A 17,669-nucleotide genomic window follows, 5' to 3' on the forward strand; every position below is an offset into this window, starting at 1 on the left:
ATACTAAAGTTGCTGCCTTTGGGCATTTGATTTTGCCTTTGTACCAAAGGCGAACAGTAAAGTCTAACTGTTGAAGGCGGCGCGGGTTCGAAACTAAGCTCCTATAGAGGACGACACAGTAAACCACACTCGATACATTTCAGTCACAGCCAGTGCAGAAACTTCGAAGAAGAATAAGTGTCTTATTTAGAGCCAAATAAGATAAACAGTTAAAATGTGATAATACGAAAACAGAAGTCGTTCGTGCCTTCTGGGGCTAAGATGGGACCACAGTTTTTAGGTCGAGCCTTGAGTCTGCGCGCATGCGGTGCTCTGTGAGACTTGTTGTAGTGGAGAACAGAATAGAAGCCCCGCCCACTTTCCGCGCATGTTTGTCATTGGCTTGTGTCATTGTCCTTCATAAATGCTGGCTTCTGATTTGTAAATCGGCTTGTTAGACCCTCCTTAGTACCGCCTTTTCTTCATCTGTAACCTCACATGGCGACTGGCCCTTTTACTTCGGTTGTTACACGGGATGCTTTATTTAGTCTTTAAGCACTATTTTCTTTATTGAGTTTCTCTTACTTGCAGGCACAACGTGCTTTGCTACATTCAGCGTGCCATGCACGCTTTCTGCTGTGTTTACCCGCCTTCCCACCGTTCCGAGATCGCAGCTTTTTAATGTTTTCACTCGGGGTACACCACTCTTGGGACGCTGTTATATTGCGTTCATTTATATTCATATATATTTACTCATTGGGCTTGTGCCGTGAACATAGCAGCTGTTAGTGTCTTCCCAACCTCGCATTAATTTTTTTCGCTCCCCTGCCACATTTCAAAAGTCCATTGTTTCCTATTTCTTTACATGCTAAAAGCGGCCGCCCGCCATTTCCTTTTGTTTTCATTACTTTTGTTACAATCTCGGCACAGGCACGTGTGCCACGATTGCATCAAAAGTAAGAAATAGAAAAAAAGTGCTGTTCCATTTCTTTACTTTCGTTGCAATCGTGGCACCCACACCGGTGCCGAGATTGTAACAAAAGTAATAAAAACAAAAGGAAATGGTGGGCGGCCACTTTCAGCATGTCAAGAAATAGGAAACACGTATTTGCAATGCAATAAGTCTCGCATTTACGCAAGTTTAAGCTATGGGCATTGTAAATGACTATGGCTTTTATTTATGTTTGAAAAACCAATACATAAATAAAAGGCATTTTCATTCACAATGCCAATAGCTCAAAGTTGCGTAAATGCCAGACCTATTGCACTGCAAATGCTAGTTTTCATAGCATTCAAAAGTGTTATGTTAAGTGCCATTTATAGAGCGCGCTAACACCGAGGCTTCATGGCGCTTTAAGGCTGAGTGAGTGAGGGGGTGGCGTGAGTGAGCACTGTGGTTAACCAAGGGGTGGGAAGAGGTAAGTTTTGAGAGATTTTCCAAATTTCAGGAGGGAGAGGCTGGATTTGATAGATAGAGGGAGGAGATTCCAGAAGGCGGGAGCTTGGTGGGCGGGAGCTAGTGTTGCCCTAGATTTTTTATGACCGGTCCTAGGGCTGGTGTTATTCAATGGGGCTACAAAAGAATCAACTTGAGGGACTTCAGAACTCTCTGCGCTTACGTCAATGTTTGCCGACAGTGACTCGCTCAATGGGATGGAGGTGCCAGACAAAAAATACTAGTAGCTACCTTGCTATGTTGTGCCTCGCCCTGAGCAGTTTACTGAGCTGAAGCCTAAGGAGCTGCGTTTCCAGTTTGAAAATAGTCAAAAATATCCATACCCAAAACAGATATCGACCACCCTAGCCACAAGCAGTCATGGGTGGAGTTCAGGCTGCTAGGTGTCTTGCGACCAAATGTAATTGTTAATCTGTTTTATTAGCAGTATTCAGATATGACAGAGCTTGGGTTAGAGCTCAATTAGGACTAAACTGGTATGTAAGCCAGACATGGTAGCATAGCCGTGGCTTAGTTCACATTATGACATATCCCGTTGTCCCAATATTTTGGCGACCTAATCTCGAAAGCAGAAGATGGTAGCCAATATTTTGTGGTGCATAAGACACTCATTGGATTATGACACTCACTGAATCCCAAGGCTCCACCAGCTCCAATTGGACACTGGACATTGGTTTTATGGGTTGACTGGATCTACAAACAGTGACATCTTCAAACCCCTAAGAACTAGGGAGATGGGTGTTATGGTTCTGAAATCAGGATGGCCAGCCAGTGTTCTCAGATCCCACATTGGATAAGGGTGAGGGTCTGGGAAATTTCAGGTACAGGCTCACCAAGGGATCTGGGTATACTGGAGCCTGTGTGAAGAAGGGAAGTGTTCTGTAGTTCAGTGACTCACATGATTGATACTCCTCTTCTGGGACTTCAGGCAGCTGGGCCTTGTGTAGAGCTTCCAGTGTTTAGGGCAGCTCATTGCCTTGCGGGGCATCCCAAGGCCCTCTTCTTCCACAGGCCATAACAACAGTGGTCTCCAGGAAACCAGACTTGGCCTCCAGTGATGGAAAAGCAGTGACCTAGCAGTGGTACGACTCTGCTAGGGCCTCTCTTCCTGGATGTTCATACGATATTCAGGTTATTCCCTCAAGGAACCTGTATCTTCCCTCCTTTTCTGGCCAGGCCAGGTATTTTATCCTTCCAAAAGTCTGTTTTATTCAGAATTCCAAGACACTTCCCAAAAAGGGAGATGTGCATCTTCGTTGTCTTATTTAAACTGGTTTCTGAAACGAAGTATAAAGGTTAGACACGTTTGTACTCATCAGGAAATGTATGTAGATTAATTCCAGACTGAGGCATAGATCAGGCTACAGTTGCTAGGCAACAACCAGCATACCAGAAGATGGTGAAGGTGTTGCTGGCTATGGGAATCTACTGAACAGAGGCAGGGGATGGCACCTACCCCCACCAAAATGGCGACACTGGTTTATAGTAGGAGGATCCTGAGAGCAAGACTGAGCAGGGACTGCCATGTCCCCCATGGAGAAGGACAGCCTGCAGCAGTGCCTAATTTGAAATAATTAATAAATAAATACAAAATAAGTGCATGCGCTAAAGTTTTTATTAAGAGCCCGCCATCAATACTGCCAAATCCTGACATTGTCGAATACCATGACTGCTTATTCTTTTTTTTTATTATTATCTTTTTATTGACTTTTGTTTCACACAGATTTAGCATGTTGTTTGAATAACATTGGTCAAGCCTGTGTCCGTCCGTGCATCACATTTATACATGTATACATTTACATAGACAAAGAACTTTGTGTTTAACCGTCTCCCCACCCCACAGTGCGGTGCGGTTCCCTTCCTCCCAATGGCTTTTCTCCAATTTTCTCTGAAGTGACTCATTCTTTGGACAGAACCCCACATACAGCTCACTACCTGTACTTCCCACCCTCTTATGGTCCTTCATCTAATGCATGAGAATTACCTCTGCTATACCTTACCCATGTTAGCCCTGACTTGGCTATGTCTCCTGGATGCGTCGTGTACCCTCCCCCCCCTCTGTTTCGGCATCACACTCTCCCATATCCCCATACATGCTGCCCATAAAAGCTGCCTATTCTTAGTTGCAGCCCTGTACGGCTCTCATTTAAGCTCGCTCATGCAGGTTCTTTTTCATATTTGCTTTGTACCTTTGTCAGTGTTTGCTTACTTTCTCTTCCGCTCCCTGCCTTTCCCTCTCGCTCTGGGTATGAGACTGATGATGAAAATGAAGTCGCTGAAACAAACATGCCCCCTAGCAAACACAAACAAACATTGGCAAACCCAGTTTGTTATGTTATAAGCAACTTGTAATGCGCACAGCTACCCAAAAACGGTTTCCCGGTGCAGGTCACTCGTAGGTAAGGCGTCAGATGCAGTAGACTAAAATAGCCAGGTCTTCAGACCTTTGCGGAAGAACAGTAATGAATTACAATTCCATAAAGCTGCAGGAACAGAGTTCTTCAGTTTAGGGTTGAGATATTCAAAAGAGCGACCTTTTATATGTGTCAAGCAAAACTTCAGTACCGAGAACAAGGTTTGGTTCAAGGATCTCAGGCCGCGGGTTGGCTGATAAGGGACCACAATTTCCTGAATACAGCGAGGTCCTAGGCACTGTTTGGTCATACATGTAAAGCACAATGCTTTAAACTCAGTGCGCTTAATAACCCGGAGTCAGTTTTTTAGGTCTCGCCTAGGCAGTGCACATGCGCGGCTCTAGGAGATGACCTTTAGAAATTGGTCTGATCCTTTTCAAGCACTCGTGCTTGTACGGCATCCACCTTGCGGTGAGCGAACAGTGGCGCGTGCTAATTGAAAACATATGGCCTGCGTGCCGCTGCTCGCTGTCGTGGATGCCAGCACAAGCACGAGTGCAAGCATTAACATGCCATTGTGTTTATACCAATGCTTGTAATATCAAAAGTGGCCACTTGATGGCATCATAACATGCATTATATCTGCTTGTATTCTTTGTTTACTAAGTTTTAGGGTGAAGTATCCTCATGCACCTCTATCACGAGGATAACTTATTGCAATACAACATGAGTTACATACTTTCGATTGGAACCGTGTCTGCGTGGCTCACTGCAATGTTTGTCAGTTACTGGTGGTTCCTCACAGACGCCGGGGCTTGTGTTCTTGGGTTTATGTAAACCCTGAGATAAACCTCTGAAACTTAACTGCTGTTTCCTCAACATCCTTACTACACCCACCCCACCTCTCTGGGCTTGCCCCGCTAACGATGCAGCACTCGGGCATGCCCCACAATGTACTTTTTGCACCCCTCACCCCTGAGGAAAAGGTTTGCGAGCTGGACTGGATCCAGTTGAGTGGTAGTTCCTTTATGAAAAGGCTGCTGTCATTCATGACACAGTTCCTCTTAGACACAGGATTTGTTCCTATGCTTTATATGGTGGTCCTTTACAAAGCGCACTGTAGGTGTGGTTTCATTTATTAACATGTGGTGTTCCCATGTTTTGAATGTTTGTGTACCCTTCATGGAACCTGCCAGACACACATACAGGGTGCTGTTTTTGCTTTCAACCTGCGTTGGAAATGCTTCCATGTTGTGCGCGATGCTACTGAGGTACAGTTATGCTTTGGGACGTAGTTCTTAGCAGTGTGAGGGCCTGATGGGTAACGCATTATGAGATTGACCAGCGTTTTTGTAGTTTTTAGTATGCTGTCATTTACGATTGGCTCTGCAACTCGCTTCAATGTGATGGTATTTTTTTTTCTTTTATGTTTTCAATCTGATTTGCTGTGTTGGACTTGGCAGGAGGTTGTCCGCTCTGAGATGTTAATGTTCCAGAGAGGTAATCTGTGTAGAAAAAGGGTGAGGGGAGTCCGATATCTACACGGATAGACTTCATTAAAGTCCTCCTTTATATGGTTGCCATTATGAGATGTCAAGTACGGAGATTTACCCAAGAGACACTGTATTGTAATCATCGCTTATTTCACTGACATTTTGGGATATTGGTGCTCACAGTATGTGACTATTCAGGACCTGTTGGGAGCACTGGGTTGGAATCCTCTGGTGGCCAGGATTGCATGGTAGTTCTCTCTGCAGCACTGTTGGGTCTGTATTGAGTGATTAGTTAAGCAGGCTGGTATAGCCTGCATCTCGGTCTGCAACTGCCTGCAATGTTCGATAGGCCCTGTACTATATTATGTCAGTCCGGCTTATGTTGGGGAATCTGGTAGTAAATTGGCATATGATATATTGTGGACTCCGATTATATCATAATGAGGCTGGGAGGGCCATTAAAAAGCCTGTAGTTAATGTTCTCCAACTTGGGGTCTCGCCTTATAAGTATTTAGTAATGCAGCACTATAACCTTGGTGCAACAACATCAACTGTTGCATGGCTAAACACTTATAAGGTCCCAAAGGCGAGACCTTTTGGCTATGCCAATGCTTGTTTTACCTGAAGTAGGTGAGAGACTGAGGCAGATTTCAATAAACAGAAGAGCAGCTTAGCTGCAGCATTTTTTTTTAAAATTGTTTTTATTGTTGCATCAATAAGCGAGTATAAAAAGCGAATCATCTGCTGGCGTAGCGTCAACATTCAGCCACAGTCAGCCGTTTGCGCAACTTTTTTTTTTTTTATATAAACATTGTTATTTGCATTTTTTGAAATAACTCAACAGTACAGTCATGGCATTGGTCGCTTAAAATCCCCTAGACCCACTCCTGTCCCTCCCCACTGACACTTTGCTGTTACGTCAATATATTGTACGTGTACATCATCCATCCCTCCTAGTAAACAGGTAAAGAAAAACTCTGCGCGTGCGTCCCTATCCCTCCCCACCACCCCCAGCAGTGCTTTTAGGTATCATGTGCCTCCCTCCCCCAGCCCCCCCATCAAGCCCATGGTAGTGTCGCCACTTAGACCATACCTTTCTGAATTTTCTCGGGCAGCCCCGTGATTTATAAGTCACCCGTTTAGCCACCATATAGAGGTCTAGCCCTCTCCTCCACTCCTCTACAGTCGGGGGGTTCGCTACTCCCCAGTATTTAGCGATGTCTCGCTTCGCTACCACTAGGGCTAGAACCAGAAACACCAGCAAGGGACGCGGGAGGTCGACATCGTTAGTCATTCCCAAGAGGGCCAGTTTGGGCTCCCGTGCAATAGGCACGGCCAGTACGTCTCTAAGTTCCGTAAATATGAGGTTCCAGTAGGTTTATATAGCTTCACAGGACCATAGTGTGTGATAGAAATCCCCGTCTTCGGTCTGACAACGGAGACACTTAGCATCCATTACTCTCCCCAGTTTGTGTAATCTCACCCTATCATAGTATGTCCTATGTAGCACGTTATATATTGAATGAGGCGGAGTCGCGACTTAATCGCCACCTCGCGTGGGTGCATCAGCACTAAGTCCCAATCTATATCCTCAAGTGTTCCCACCACCTTCTCCCAAGTGTCTCTTAGCCTAGCTAGGTCCCCCAGCATGTTGTTGGTGAGCGTTTTGTAAGTGAGTGAGACTGCCTTGCTTCGTATCTGCTCCTGTAGTAGCCTACCCTCTAGCGGAGCATACTCCGCGAGACCCTCCAGTTGCAGCTTCTGTGCCTTCCACGCATGGCGGAACTGAGTGTATTTAAAAAACTGTGAGTGGTGGAGCCCATATTCAGATTTCAGGACCTGGAAGGGTTTCAGCGCCCCTTTAGCGATCACGTCCCCAACTGTGGAAATCCCAATGTCGTCCCACCTTTTAAAGCCTTTAAGCTTATGGAGTTCAGATAGCCACTTGCAATGCCAGAGTGGTGTCTGCCGGGTGGGTTTCCTATCCCAGCCTGTGCGCTTAGTGGCCTTAGTCCAGGCTCGTAGTGTAATATTCGTGGCCGGGAGCAGTGCCGTCTTTGCAGGGCCGCCATACAGATACGTCATTAGGTTCTGCGGGGCGAGCTTGTGTCGCTCCAGCGCATATGTGGGATGATCTGCCGGGGCATGTAACCATTCGTTGATGGGGGTCAAGTGTTCCGCCCAATAATAGGCTTCAAGATTAGGGAGTGAGATCCCTCCGCTGTACTGGTGGCGTTGAAGGGTGGTCAGTGCTATCCTCGGGTGTTTGCCCAGCCATAAGAAAGTCCGGAGGTCAGAGTGGATTCTGCTCAGTACGCTCTCTGGAAGTAAATAGTACTCATTTTGCAGGGCATACAAGTACTTGGGGAGTACAATCATTTTGTACATGGCAGCTCTACTCAGGAGCGTCAGTGGCAATTGTCGCCAGCGCTCCTATTCTGAGGTGGAGTTCTGCATTATCCTCTCTACATTGTTAGTTAGTGATAGTCTCTTATCCAGGGTAATGTAGACGCCCAGATATTGGAAACCCTCCGCCGTCATGGTCAATCTACCCGGCAATGTCTCCCTTCGGGTGCCCCCTCTGGGGTCATAGAGGACGGACTTGTGCCAGTTTATGGCATAGCCTGAGTATTGTCCATAGCGGTCCAGTTCTAGGAATAGTTCCGGTACGGTGGTGTCAGGGTTAGTGATGTACAGTAGGACATCATCTGCGTATAGAGATAGTTTCTCTTGGGTCTGGTCCGCGTCCGTAACCCTGAATCCCGTAATTAGCTGGTTCTGTCGGATTCTGGCTGCCAGAGTTTCAATCGTTAGCGTGAACAGAAGGGGTGACAAAGGGCAGCCCTGACGAGTGCCTCTTTGAATTTGGATTTCGCGGGACAGTCTCCCATTCACCCTTACCTTAGCACGTGGGTTGGTGTAGAGGAGGCGCACCCATGCCCGAAACTTGGGTCCAAAGCCAAATTTTTGTAAGACGCCTTCTAAGAACGGCCAGTGCACCGAGTCGAAGGCCTTCTCGGCGTCGAGGGAGAGAAACCAGTGTGATGTTTCCCTGTCTCTCACCTCCTGCAGCCAGTTGTGCGTGCGTCGAAGATTGAGTTTCGTGGCCCTGTCGGGCAGGAAACCCGTTTGGTCCAAGTGTATCAGCTCCGGAACTACCGATCTCAGCCGCTGCGCCAAGACTGTCGCAAGGAGCTTCACCTCCGTGTTCAGAAGGGAAATAGGCCGGTAAGACGCACAGTCCTCCCTTGGTTTATCCTCTTTGTGGATTGGGATTATTGTCGCCATCGATAGGTCAGAGGGCAGTCTTCTCTCCCGGTATGCTTCTAGGAAGAGATTCCTCAAGTGTGCGGCCAATATATCCGTAGTCCCCTTGAAGAATTCCGCCGGGAAACCATTCGGTCCCGGTGTTTTCCCCGGTTTTAGCCCCGCGATGGCCACTGTAACCTCCTCTAAAGTGATGTCAGTCTCCAGAGTTATGAGGGTCTCCGAGTCTAGCATAGGCAGGTCGATTTGCGCCAAATATTGGAGCGCCTCCTCGCATGAGCCTAATTGTCTGGCTGTGTAGAATTGTTCGTAGTAGGTCGCAAAAGTATCCGCTATGTGGGGATCTGTGGTAACCAACCCTCCCTTCGCATCACGGACATGTTCCACCCATCTCGCAGCCCGTTCTTTGCGACTAAGCCACGCCAGCAGTTTGCCCGACTTATCTCCAACGTCGTAAAGGCGGTGAAGAGTGGCCAGGTTCTGCGTCCTTGCCTCCCCAGTCACCAACTCCCTGTATTGTCGGTGATTGTCCAGGAGCTTCCTCAGAGTGTCGTCGCTCTTTGTGGTTAAATGCTCCCGTTCTAGTCCCACTATGGTGCACTCAACTGCCGCTACCTCTTCTTGTAATCTCCTTCTCTCCGCCCCCAATCTGCTTTGTATTCTATCTCTCATCACCGGCTTTAGGGCTTCCCAAAGGGTCACCGCCGAGTCCACTGTCCCTTCGTTTTCAGCCAGATATACTCGTGCATCTGCTCTCACCCCCTTGAGTATCTCCTTATTTTTAAGGTCCCATGCAGAGAGGCGCCATGAGTCCCGTCTCATGCCCCTAGTCTGCCCCATCTGCACCAGGAGCGGCGAGTGATCAGAGAGTCCCCTCGCCATATATTCTGCTGTGACATCAATATCTATCTCCTGTCTGGACGTGAATATGTAGTCTAATCTAGAGAACACTTTGTGCGCCGCTGAGTAGAAAGAATATGCTGCCTGGGCCGGGTGGATCTACCTCCAAACGTCAGTCAGGCCTATAGTGGTGACCATTTGGGCCAGCAGGGTCTGGCTCTCCAGGGTGAGCGGTGTGCCTGATCTGTCGAGTCCCCTATCCATCACGTCATTGAAGTCACCCCCCACTATTTGAAAGGTGTCTGCTGAATCAAGGAGTATGGTGGCTAGTGCCCTCAATGTGTTTGCCTGCAGCTTGGGTGGTGCGTATACAGATACCAACGTGTAGGTGCATCTACGCCATGTCCCTTGGACCCCCACACAGGTTCCCAGCTGATACCCCCAGGTGTGCGTGATGTGGAATGGGGAAGAGTTCTTGATTAGGATCGCTACTCCTCTGGAGTCTGTCGTATATCCCGCATGCGCTAGGACTTTGTACCTTCCCCTAGCTAAGCAAGCGCAATTGGTGCCCTTAAGGTGAGTTTCTTGTAGGAAAATTATGTCTGGACCTATCCTCTTGAGATAATTACTCACCAATCCCCGTTTTATCTTGTTACCCAGGCCATGCACATTCCAAGTCAGCACGCTGAGTTTCTCACGGACTATAGATTGCGCCATTGATGTATCTGCCATATTGCAGTGCCTTTCAGGAGGTGCGGACAGTCGCCCTGGTCGAAGAAGAACATGCTGCACCATTGATCATGACTGTGTTTAACTAACTGCATCCCCCTCCCTCCACCCCATTTCCCGACAACCAAACTATGTGAACACCCTCATTCCCCCCCTCCCCCACCCCACCTCCACCTCCCCGCCATCCCACCCGTGCAAACATTGACGGCTAGGAGTGCCGGGTATTGAAGGTCTGTCGCCCTCCCCCCAACAACCCCAACTAAAGAAAGTCTATTGTATCCACTGGAACTCTCAAGTGGCCCTTCAATAGTTAACAGTCCCGGTATGAACTGGGTGGGCCAAGCCGGGTCGTGATACGCGACCTGTGCTAAGATAGTTCAACTGAAAAACAAAAGGTAGGATACTACCCCAAAGCGAAGAAAAACAGAATGATAGCCACTTGCGTGTCCCAGTGCAAGAACTGCAATTCAGAGTCTCAGTTCCACGATTCTTCAGGAGTGGGAGTCTTGCGTTGCTATTTCTTGGCCTTCCATCGTGCCCGTGTCTCCTTGTTCCAATTCTCGCATGGCAGCTACCAACGGGTGTAGGGATTGTCCCGTCTGGTCCTCAGAGTCCGACACATTAGTGCTACCCCCATTGTCCGTCTCAGTGTCTGTGTGTGGTATCAGGCAGCTAAACCTGGATCCTGGCGCGGCGTCTTCGTTAGGTTGTCCTTCTCCACTTCGGGCCCCTCCGTTTGTCGCATACTGGTCCGGATATGGCGTCCGTTGCGATTGTCGACCAGCCCGTGAGCGATGTGATCTTTGTGTCTTAGCCGGGCTTTTTCGAAAACTGGCGGCTGCCATCTCCGTTCGGATTCTACGACCCTCCTCTTCTGCTTCCCGCAACACCGGTCTCTCCTCCAGCCAATGCCAGGCCTCTTCCGGACGGGTGAAGAAATGCGATTGTCCTTTGAATAACACCTTCAGTTTCGCAGGGAAGAGCAACATGTAGGATATGTTCATTTCTCGAAGCTTTGCCTTCACTGTGTCGTATGAGCGTCTTTGCTTTTGCACTTCCTGGCTGTAGTCCGGGAAGATCATAATGTTAGTGTTCTCAAATCGGAGCTCCCCCTTTTTCCGGGCCTCTCTCAGGATGAGATCCCTGTCCGCGAAGTTGAGGAACCTTGCAATGATAGGTCGGGGCCGCGCACCTTCCGGAGGTTTCGCTAGCAGGGCCCTGTGCGCCCGTTCAATCACAAAACAGTTCGAAAAGGGTGCTTGGGGGAACATGGACGTCAGCCAGGTGTGTAGGAAAGCAACCACATCAGTCTTTTCAATTCCTTCTCTAAATCCAACAAAACGCAGGTTGTTTCGCCTTGCCCTGTTTTCTGCATCGTCCACTCGCCTCAGCAGCTGTCTGTGCGATGCCTGTAGTTCCGTCATGTCTTTCTGGAGGGCCGTGAGGGATTCTTCTGCGTCCGTGATTCTGGTCTCTGCTGTATTTACTCGGTACGACAGATTTCGGAAGTCCTGGCTTAGGAGGAGGACTTCTGAGCCTACCTCCCCTATTTTCGTCTCTAGCGCCGCTCTTGAGTCTTGGATGTCCGTCCTCGAGGCCTGGATTGCTTCTAAAAGCATGGCGGTGTCCGTGCGGGCCTCACCTCCCCCCTGGTTCGCCTCTCTCTGCGCCCGTGTAGTGGCGTAGTTGTCCATAGTGTCCTGCCTGGCTGGTCTTGCCACTGGGTCTCTCTTCCCCATTATTTCGATAGATATCACTACTTCTGGTGTATTCTGATCTCGCTGGCGTGTGGGTGAAGGGGGAAGGAAAAAGGCCCGCTATCTCCTGTGCCCCCCGGTATCAGCCGCCGAATGCTGGGTCTGGTCCGAATGGTCCACCGGCTGGGAGGTTCCCACTTGTCACCGCTCCACCGGGGGGGGGGGGGGGGGGGGGGCGAGTATTGTGTCCCCACCTCTCACGGCGTTATGTCCCAGGACTCCTTCACCGGGGTTCCGGGCACTTTCTGCTCCCCACCTGGAGGCCACCGGTTGTCTAGCGTGGCCCAGGGCTCCCACCTCAGGCACCTCCAGTTGGGCTCACAATATGTGCACTTGTGCGTCCCTGCTGGTTTCCTCGGCGAGCTGTGAGCCTCTCACCAGTGCTCAGGCAGGTAGGGCGAGGGGGGGGGGGCAACTGTCGCCCACAGACGATCTCCTGCAATCAGTGTTGGCCTCAGGCAGCACTCAGGGGATCCAAATACCGACAGCCGGGCCCGACCCCTCCCAGGACGTATCTCGGCTGCACCTTCAGGCACCGCACCGGGTCGGCGGGAGGGGGGAGGGGCGCCCACCTCCGCCGCTCCCCGGGTTCAGGGGCTGCTCATCTGTCTCCCGGTGCCGATCTTCAGGTCCACAGCAGGCACAGAGCTCTCCCGTCAGTGTCAGGCGTCCTCCGGCAGTCCCAGCCAGGGAGCGGGGCACAGCCCGGCGCACCCCCTCCCTCCGCGCCCACGGGCAGATCCCTCAGCCTCGACCCCCGTCGGAGCGTGGAAGGGGGGGGGGGAGGCCGGATCTTCTGGGTGTCGCTAGAAGCGTCGGTGAGCTCTCCTACCGGCAGAGGGATGGGTCGCTGCAGTCGCGGTCCCCGCTGACGCCTGCTTTGTGTCCCGTTTCAGGCCGGCATAGCTCCGGGAGCCACCATCTTGGGACCAGAGGTTTCCCTGGAGGTGGTAGTTTCAAGGTCTGAAAAAGGGCTCTTATTCTGCTGCTACAACGGCATTGGCGGTCCCCGCTTGTGCTGGACACTGGCCGCTCCACCCGACGACGAAAAAACTCCAAATGCAGCGATGTGGAGTATTATTTATGGCGGATTTCTTGAAGTTTTGCAGGAGCTACGCCGGGGCACATCCTACCCGGCCATACAGTTGGCCACGCCCCCCCCTAGCTGCAGCATTTTGAACTATCTGAAGGCGATGGACCAAGGCCTTATTGGCACCGAAATACAGCACATTACCATAATCCAATCTGAATATGATTAAGGCCTGATTTACAGTTCTCTGAGCCGCTAAGGGAATCAACCAGAAAATCTTTTCAGCCATCTGAGGACTGCAAAACAGGTGGCAGTAACTTTAGTCACCGGTGGTTTCATGGAGACTTTATTATCCATGAGCTCGCCCACATTTTTCACCATAGGAGATGGGGTAAGTTTGGGTCCCAAAGGACTCCGCCTAGTGTCTAGGATCCCGCAGAGAGACGCTCTTACCCAAAGCCATGACCTCAGTCCTGACACCATTACGCCTAAGTGAATTCTTATTCATCCATGTCAGAAATGTACTCATGGTTCTGTGCCGATAGGTCTCAGCAATGCCCTAGCTACTGGTCTGGTCAATGTGAATTTATTTTAGCCATGCTGTCTACCAGCACAGCTGCTGTTCAGCATGGCTAAACGTCACTGAAAGCCCAGATTCACAGGAAGTTTTGCTTGCGCCAATTCTCTTCGACCACCCCCTCATCTTGTTGAGTTTATGTCCCCCGCTTCCTAACACTAAAAAGCGATATAACGTGGCTTGCGCTTGCCGTATCATAGCACTTTTTTCAGTGACTTTTAGCCATGCTGAGCAGCAGATGTGCTGCTAGACAACATGGCTAAAAGACATTCACATTGACAAGGCCAATAGCTCGGGCATTGCCAAGATCTATTGGCTTTTCCAGTGCTTGTTCGGTGTTGGCTGGGTCTTGTTTAACTAATATGGAAGTGATGGTGAGAAACAGTTGAGGAGCTTTGAACTAAAATGAGGATGTGGCATAACGACAAGTGCTGTGGACAGGGGAATTGGGCAACCAGGTTCAAATCTCGGGGTCGGCCGAACAGTTTGTGATTTTGGGTAAATTACTTGCGCTTCCCCCTGTGTACGACAATGAATGTGTCATTGTGTAATGTATCTGGTGAGCACTTAAAACGCTCCAATACCATTGGCTTGTGTTAGTACTATTGACAAGATGTAGGATGGAACAAGCACTCCAATACCATCGGATTGTGCAAATAACAATAAAAGCAGCAGTGACGAGGGAGGGAGTGGTGGAACTGATCAAGCAGGGAAGCAGGAGGGGATGTGGAGATGGGCAGGCAACGACAGGAAAGGGTGGGAGGAAGCAACAATGAAGGGGGGAAAAATACCTTAATTGAAGCAGGACAGTGACAAAAATTAATATGTCATTGTGGAATGTAACTGATGAGCACTTAAAGCATTAAATACCATTGACTCGTGTTCACGCTATGGCAAGAAGGAGAACGGAGCAAGTGCTCCAATACCATCTGATTGTGCAAACAAAAATAAAGTAAACAAGGGCTGTTCATGTTTTACCAACTTTTTAAGAAATGCATTTGTTTATGTACATGCATTTTAGTGGTATGTGCGTATGTGTACAAGGGAGTCCGTCTGAAAATACAAGTATTCCTATGGAGTATGTAAAAACAAAGAAAAAATTGCTGTGCAAACTGGGAGCAGTGTAAGGAGACATGTACTTGGTCCAAGTGCTATGGAAAGCAAACACAAGAAGAGGACATGACGAATGGCATCAAAGAAAATGAAACAGGCACTAAAGTTTACCTATGGTAGGAAATGGGCGGTCTGTAAGCTCGCAGATAGAACATAATACGCCTAAGCTGTGTAGCTGAGCAGCGCATGTGCTGTCTGACCGAGACCTAAAAACAATAGATTTTGCACAAGTGAAACGTACTGGCTTTGCCAATGCTTTTTGTGTTTAGAAACAGGGAGATTAAGTGATTTATCCGTAATCACAGAATGATACTGAGTTCGAGGCTAAGAAGATTATACGTCATGTAATGTAATGTAATGTAATGTGTATACTTGTAAAGCGCACTGTTGCCAGTCGGCGTCCTGGCGCTGTATACCGCTGGCGAACCCGTCCTGGCTTTCCCTGTGGGATGGTCCCTGCTGGGAATCCCCAAGGTGAAGCCGGGCATCCCTGGCGTTGATGGGGCCATTGTGGAGATTAGGCAAGCTAATGCCCCGAGTTGCCGAGTGGGACCCCTGGTTAGAGTAGGCACCAAGGCGAGAATTATCGAGTCTGCTGACCCTAGCCCACGACCCTGCCGCGTCGGGAATCGAACCCTGGTCTCGGGCCGACTTCTGCTTCTGGGTCTGCCGCCTCTAACCAGAGAGCCACACCACACCACGTCGTCCCTTTGGGAGAGGATGTGGAGCTGGTGAACCAGGTTCGAGTTTTGGCATCTGCTTAATATCCTTGATTTTGGGCAAATCCCTTAATCTCGCTGTGCCTACCAAAATGAATGTGTCCTTGTCTAAAGTTACTGATGCTAATGTTAAGTACTCCAATACCTTTGGGTGGTGTTGGCACTATATAAACCTGCACTAAAAAAGTAACCGGGTGCTAATGTAAAGTGATCCAATACCTTTGGGTAGTGTTGGCGCTATATAAAACTGCACAAAAAAAGTAACTGGTGCTAATGTCAAGCGCTCCAATACCTTCGGGTGGAGTTGGCACTATTATAAATAAATTGTAAAAAAAAGAAGTAACTGGTGCTTATGTTAAGCACTCCAATACCTTCCGGTGTTGTTGACGCTACATAAAAATTCACACAAAAAATATAAAATAGGATGGAGTAGGAGATCTAAGCAATGGAGTTCAGCAGGGCAAGGAGCGACGGGCGGGAGGTGGATGGGCAACCAAAAGGAAATGTGGGCAGCCACCGGGACATTGAGTGATTTGCTCCTTAATCACAAAATGAGGATCTGAGGCCAAGGCTAGGGAGACGATGTGACATCCTCTTGGAAGAGTATGTGGCATACGGGCCACAACTGCAGACTATGGAGCTGGGAATCCGGGCTCAACAGCCTTGATTCTGGGCAAATCACTTAATCTCTCGGTACTTACAAAAATGAATATGTCCTTGTGAAAAGGAACTGGTGATAATGTAAAGCGATCTAATACCTTCGGGTGGTGTTTGGCGCTCTATAGAACTTTACACAAAAAAAGTAACTGGTGCTTCTCTAAAGCGCTCCAGTACCTTTGGGTGGTGTTGGTGCTACATAAAACTGATTCACAATAAGGAGCTTTAGAGGGAAAAAATTATCGCCAGATCACCCTCCTCCCATAAATCAACTATACAACAAAAATCTGGCGAGAAGGTGAGAAAGTACCTCACGTGGGCTACAGAAAAGTAAGCTTACTCAATAGTATAAAACACAGCATTTTGCAGACCGTTTCAAAGTAGGCCAACATGTTTCATTGCCTGTACCGTGTTACGTCAGTTTTGTCATTTTACAGCACCTCCGTTGCTTTGAATGTACAGCGGACGCAGTACATTCAAAGCAACGGAGGTGCTGTAAAATGAGGGGTTGATTGTATAAAGTACACACCCTTTGGCATGGTGGGAGGTGGTACGTGGCCCATGACTGCCACCTGTCACTCCATGCATAAAGTCAGATCTCCAGTGAAGTGATTGCTGACCTCAAGCCCTGATGAAATTGCCGCAACGGAGTACAGACAATGAAACATGTTGGCCTACTTTGAAATGGTCTGCAACATGCTGTGTTTTTACCATTGAGTGAGCTCACTTTTCTAATTAAAGAGGGATAAGCCATACATGCGAGTCTTAACTCAGTTTTAACGTTGAGATACACTGTCTCTTATATATCACGAGGTCTTCTCCCAGATACGTTTATCACTGCTTTCACCTCTTTATTTCTATTTTCTATTTTTTACTGGACACCATTGCCTTTCTATAGGTGAGAAAGCTACCAATGATGAAAAACGTGGGCAAGCTGGTGAGAACCTGCCAATAGCTCCTCTGGTGTAGCGCATGTGAGGTACTTTCTCACCTTCACACACATTTTTTGTGAGCTACATATACCAGCCTTGGTTTGGGATATGTATGTGTTGAGTAATCTGACTTACATTTTTTAAGCAAAATTGAGACATTGGGTAATTAGGACTGGATTAGACGGTAAAAGTGTTGAGACCCGCTGCTGGGTTGAGGTGCCCCCAACCCCAGTCCGATGTGCAAAAATGGATGTTGCCCAAAAAAGCCAGATTTTTGTTGTATAGTTTCTACATAAAACTGTACAAAGTAACCCAGAAAGAATCACAGTGTTAGGCTGGCGTACAGTAGTGAACGGGAGAAAATACATCTCATAGGCAACCACATTAAAAAGACTACTTTTGCGCAGAACACTGAGGGGCAAGCAGACCTCGATGACATTAAGACTCAGCCTGGCTCCTTTGAAGAGAATTCAAGTTAAGATACAATGGTGCACTGAAACACTTAATTGGTGAGTGCGGAAAAAGTAAAAAAGTGTCCCGACAGGAGAAATGTGAAGAAGTAGAGTCCCACCCTATGAAATGTGAAGCAACAAGGTGAGACACGAACAGTTCCATCATTTTGCACATGCCTTGTGATAGCACATACCTGTTTCACTTGAGGTCTGATTTTTCAGCTATAAAACAACCTTATTCGGTGTAAACATGCTCACACACCAAGTACCCACACGCGTGGAAAATAAACAGAGACTACAACCACGTGTGCCAA

The 17,669-nt window shown here is 48.4% G+C and overlaps 1 protein-coding gene across 1 annotated transcript in view; it reads left to right on the plus strand.

Annotated features, from left to right (window-relative positions):
- Window positions 1-17,669, plus strand: part of LOC144819000 (uncharacterized) — a 752,739-nt gene that overhangs the window by 152,252 nt on the left and 582,818 nt on the right. The window lies entirely within an intron of this gene.

Source organism: Lissotriton helveticus, chromosome 2_1 (assembly GCF_964261635.1).
Source record: "Lissotriton helveticus chromosome 2_1, aLisHel1.1, whole genome shotgun sequence".
NCBI classification, from domain to species: Eukaryota; Metazoa; Chordata; class Amphibia; order Caudata; family Salamandridae; genus Lissotriton; species Lissotriton helveticus.